This window comes from Martes martes, assembly GCF_963455335.1.
Source record: "Martes martes genome assembly, chromosome: 13".
NCBI classification, from domain to species: domain Eukaryota; kingdom Metazoa; phylum Chordata; class Mammalia; order Carnivora; family Mustelidae; genus Martes; species Martes martes.
The window spans coordinates 45,434,227-45,440,226 of NC_137901.1; positions in this window are offsets into that span (position 1 = coordinate 45,434,227).

The window sequence follows — 6,000 nt, forward strand, 5'->3', positions numbered from 1 at the left end:
GCGGGCTAAAGCTTAAACCCAAGGCTCCTCGGCTAGCTTGGCTCTTCCTCTTAATAGTGAAACACATCTTTGACAGTCCACAAAAGTCTCCCTTCTGGGCCTCCTTTGTCTAAACTTAATATTTCCTGTATTAAGTCTTCTAACAATCGTCGTGAGGAAGGTTGAATGCTAAAGAATTCAGAATCAATTAAGACTCCTCCAGGAAATCAAAACCTTCTGTTAAGCTGTAAAATGCTCTGGGATGAACTGGTGTCACCTGATAATATTGCACCAGAGATGTATTGTAAAGCCTGATGCTCAAGGCCAAGTGTCTCTTTCTACAAAAGCTACAATCCCCTCACCACATGAAGTTTATCAGCGCTAGAAGAATAGAAATAATGAGTGATTATACACCACCTTAAGTCACGGTGCTTTTCCCTAATATCAATAGAAAAGACTCTTCCTCCTTGTGACCACCTCCACGGCTCTTAGGAAGAGATGCTGCGGTGACAAGGAGAAGCCTGGGGTGTCCCGCAGTCCGTCGTGAGTGTCTATAGTGAGGTTCTTTTCTTAAAGTATAATTCCGAGATTAGTAGCTACAAATTAAAGGAACTGCAGGATTCCAGGCAGTCCGAGACCAGGGGGACTCACAAGTGGCAGAACACAAGGTCAAAGTCTTGATGGGCAGCCACAACACCTAGGTCCCAGGGAATGACAGAACATTTACCTTTAAATCAATAAGTGAGCAGAACCAAGAACTTTTCACAGAAAAATAAAAATTTGCCATGAGAATTCCCAATGAGCCATCAAAGTTATGCTAAAAAAGAGGCCCAGTTTATGTAACCTTCCCAACCTAGAAAGTTCCATTAGAGACAATTTGAGGGACAGTGGTGAGACAGGTAACACAACTCGGAGTCTTCCCAGATTTAGGAATTCTGATACATGAGCAGATAATGTCATGAGAAAATGCACTTGAATTTCAAAAAGGATCGTCAACACTTCTTCTTTTGTCAGTCATTAATCATTGACTTTGTGTTCTTTTTTACATAGTGTTCAGACATGGGACCTCCAGGCTTCCTCCACAGACTAGACTGAAGAACATGAGACCGGTATTCCCAGCCCAGAGTGATTGCTAAACGCTTGTGTATGTTTCCTGTGCTGAGATCCTTCATTAGCCCGGCTTGACTGTTCCGGGGCGGCGGTGCTGCTTTATCTTTAATGGGCCAGTCCTCATTTTTATTCCCACTTCTGGAAAGGACTGTTTGACTCACGTGAAACTTCTCTAGGCTTTGTTAGTGTGGCAAGCATGTTGCTTGGGCCGGTAGGTAATTTCAGTAGTATATAGGTGGTTAATTCCATTGCCAGGGCCATTGAGCTCTCTGCACGGTCAGTTTGCTGTGTGCTCACTTGCTGTATATACACAGAGCACACGGCAGAAATACGCACCTCCTCTCAACGCAGCGCGCAAGCTGTTAGCAATCTTCTTTACATTACCTGAGGCCCACTCCATCACCCCTTTCACTTAATATGATAGATTGCAGGACGTAATATAGAAAAATGTAGTGTGTGTGGCATATAAACTCACAGTGCATATCGGATTTAATATACAATGCACAGAAGCCACTCTATAATACATAGTCAAAAAGGCTGCACGCTGCTGTATTGATGCCGGGCCCAGTTCAGGAGAATAAGGCAAGTTTCCATTGCCAGAAAAGAGCAGAGTATTCAATTTCTCATCTAGTGTAGAGTATAAATAAAACATGGTGTACGGTAATACCAAACTGCATGAAATGATTTCCCTTAGTACATAAACTTATAGCACCCCAGTCTTTGCTTCAAGTTGAATTTTCCCAGTTCTCTCGGATGGCAATAGGGAATTGTCTGACCTTCTACAGCAAGAACTTCCCACTTAACAGATTCTGGGGCTCCGCTGGGCCTCACGCTAATGGACAGCCATTAACCATCTTGGAGCTCCTTAGAATTCCCTGGAGCTTTGCAAGCTGAGTTCCTGGATCTCTCCAGAGTCCGGAGTTGACAGGCAGCTGTCAGTCAATTGAAAATTTCTTAAAGCTATACCCTGTAGCAAATAAAAGTGCTCAGTATTTATAATGAGAAAAGATGATTGTGCCAACGCTAATATGATTTAATAAAAACATTAACCCGGTAGATGTCATCTTTAAGTCTAGTTATCTCCAAATAAATGTCTATGTATTACGTAGTGCCTCTTATTTATAGAGAGCTATTGATTAAGTTCCTCTGCCATTCTTGACCATGGTCATTTCTGCCTTTACAGCCATGTCTTGGGAAGGGTAGCTCTCAGTTACAGAAGCCCCCAACTTCCATGAAAGTCTGTGAAAACGAGACGATCAAAGAAGACCTTTTCTAAAGCAAATCTTAAATTATATTAACATTACTGCTTTCACAGGGTTGCGTGGCCTAAAGGGACAAGAGGACTAACGCCAGAGACTTTGGAGATGAGTCTCATCTTGGTTCTTCCTTCAGTGGGTAACTTACTGCGGCTTTGTTAACCTTGCTCTCTCCATGAGTGTGGTTTGGGCAGCTGACGGCCACACTGCGTGATCCATTGGTTCAGGTCCGGGTGCCGCTTAAGAGTGTGACTGCATTGGTTTGGAGAGGAGGGAAACAGCCAGGGTGGGGTTCTTTCCTTCGGGCTTCTGCAGAGAGGTGAGTCAGTCATTCTTTTGAGAACAGCTCTCAAGCTGCTGCCAACTGGGTTGTGAAGTCATGGTTAAGAGGGAATTTTCAGTGGCGACGGCTATTACTCTCTAATCTTGGTGATTAGAGTACAATGTCTTTTACCTTTCATATCACGAACCTTTTGTCACTGTTGACTCTAAAATATAGGAAATAGATATCAGCTGGGAGCGAAGGAATTAAGAACTGTCCTTGCAAATCTGGGACTTCCGCTGACAGAACAGATCAAGGACATAAATGAGTAGGAGATCCTGATCGTTATTCTGACTTGTTGCTGATAACGCCGGCCAACAGATCTGCTTAATTAAAGCCGTGGCCTTTTTATGGTCAGTTCTTTAATTCTAAATGTTCTTAATCTAAAATAATTTCAGGCTTAGAGAATGCTGTAAGGGTAGTGCAAAAAAATTCCTGAATGCTATTCACTCATATTAAAGTTTTTTTCCATATTTGCTTTCTGATTCTCTCCTTATATATTATTATTGTCATTATTATTAAGTAGACATTCATTTTTAAAATTCATTTGAGAGTAAGTTGCAGACATAAAAGGCCTTTTCTCTTGGATACTTTTTAAAAAAAGATTTTATTTATTTATCTGAGAGAGAGAAAGAAAGCAAGCAATAGCAGGGGGGAGAGGCAGAGGGAGAGGGAGAAGCAGACTCCCCACTGAGCAGAGAGCTGCATGCGGGGCTCGATCTCAGGACCCTGGGATCATGACCTGAGATGAAGGCAGACGCTTGATGACTGAGCCTCCCAGGCGCTCCTCTTAGATACTTTTACATGTGTATAGAACAAGTACGTCTTACCTAAATGCAGTATAATTATCAAAATCAAGAAAATAACATTAATAAAATGCTATTATCTAATCTATAGACCTTATACAATTTTTCCCAATTGTCCTAATAAAAATATCTTTATAGCAAAAAAGAAAAAAAAAAATTCTGGGCCATTATCGAACCTAGGATCAGACATGGCCCTAAGTGATTCTGTCTTTTTATCCTGTTTTAATTGAGAATAGTTCCTTACTCGTTCTTCATCTTTCATGATCTTGTGATTTTAGTAGAATGTCCCTTAATCTAGGGTTTTCCAATGTTTCCCCACCATTAGTCAAATGCCTCTTAAGTGAAATTTTCAAAGGAAAAATTTGGAGGAAGTTCCCATTTGTCTTAGGGCATGTGAGTCTGTTCAAGTCTGGTGTGGAAAAGTATTGAAACCAGAGAAGGAACAGTACAAGCTGCTGATAGAAATAGGTCACCCACGGAATTATCTTCCTAACTGGATCTGAGCTAGTTCCTGCCACATACTCTCCTCCACCCTCTGTGAAAACACTGTATTGAATCTTGTACTGGGTCCACGCAGTTGGCAACATGAGCTCCTGAGCCTGGCTCCCTGAACTTGGAATTTGTTATGGAAAGGCGTAACTCACAAATGAAGGGCCATGCATATGTGCTTTTGGTTTCTTGCATCACCTTTCATTATCTTAAGACTGAAAAGTTAATAACCCAGTGTGTAATCATGCCATTATCAGTTTACGTTGTAGTAAAGCCCATTCGAATGATGATTACATATGTTAATGAGCATCGTTATAATGCACTACACAGTACATTACCTTCAATAAATATAATTGTTTATGCACTTTAATGAGGGTATATAATGCCCCAAAACTAATGGTATTGACTGAATTGTGATTTATTGCTCTAAAACTTTGCCATTAGGAGAGGAAATCTTACAAAACCTTTTATGTTTACCTAACTTTCTCTCGCCCCCTAAAAGCTGCCACTCATCTCTCCCTCCCCCTGTTACAAGAAGAAAATCACTCCAAGACGCTTCACAGTGTTCCTTGTCAATGCTTTTCTCAACCTGAAGAAGCAGGAGGTGGGTTCATTTAAAGGGTTTAATGAAGATCATTATGTTTACCCCTTAGTAAGGTTTAATGCATTATCTGGCAACAAAACGGATGCCACGTCAGAATTTTGGCTCCAAATCAAATAACAAGGAATAAAAAACATTGTTTGTTAAACTACACGCTAGGAATAGAAAATAAGGCCAGGGATAGCATTTAGCCCAGCGTCCTGCATCAGGCCAGGGAATGGACAGGGCATGAGTAAATTGTCTTCGAATGTACAGACCTCCAGCTGGGGACAAAGAGAGGGTGGGTGGACCCCACATAGTTAATTCTAATTCCAAGAGCTTCTTTCCCCCCTCCTTGGAATCTTTCTCGAAGGGAAAATTTAGTCTCATCTTGACAACGAAGCTGAACAAACAAACAAACAAACAAACAAAACCTTGTATCTGATAAATAAGAAATCTGTAAAAACTAGTTATTGTGTCTAATGGGTAATTTGTTTTTCAAATTAATATAGGTCAGAAACACAAGAACTGGAGTCTCCAAGGGGACTTCACATTGCCATACATTTTTGTTTTAGTAGTCTTCGTGTTTCTAAGCAGACGGACATCCTGTAGCTAATGTCCTCTGCAAAGATTTCATTAATTAGAGTGCTAGGAATTACTGGCTATATGTGCAGACACTAAAGTCACTGCTCCTAGGCTGAACCTGAACCAAAACTCACTTATGCCAGTCATAATTCCCTTCTCTCCACCTAAGGAATAGAATCTCATTTGGAGCATTATCTGGTCTCTGGTTTTAGTGTGTATATTTCCCAGCTAATTTCCAGCTTAGCTACTATCTGGTTCTTACCCACAGAGTGTGCATCTGAGCAGTAATTGGGGAGTGACCCATTGCACTCTGTTATCATATCCTTCAGCCTATGGACAGCACAGACTTCCTATGAACAGCCAGTTTGTAGGAAGACCTTGCCCCTGAAATAACTGCCAATAGAAATCTGTTGCCTTTGGAGGCAAATTTGCATAGAAGGTCTCCTGGTTGGTTTTTTTTTTTCCTTTTTCTGTCTCCACAGCATACTATCTGAAAGGATTTTCAAGAGTCTTTATGAATAAATAAAACTGCACAACTTAAAGAAAAAGATTAATTCATCTAGATACTCTAAATGCCCTGTAGAAATGACAACAGGGGATCCATCCTGGCATCTTAAAAGGATTTTTTGAACAATAGCAGTTTCTTAAAACAGATTCCCAGGACGGAAGGTAATCACTTGAGAAACTTGCCAAGGTTTACAATGGTGTTCCAAGTTGTTTGAAAGTCAGTAGTTTTGAAAAAAAAAAAAAAATTGACATTGAGATGCAATCTGTGGTAAGATCTAATTAATTTTTTTGCTCCTAAGAATAATTTATTATTTACACTTCTTATTATATATGTATTTTAGCTTCATTAGTCTGCAATGCTGGAAA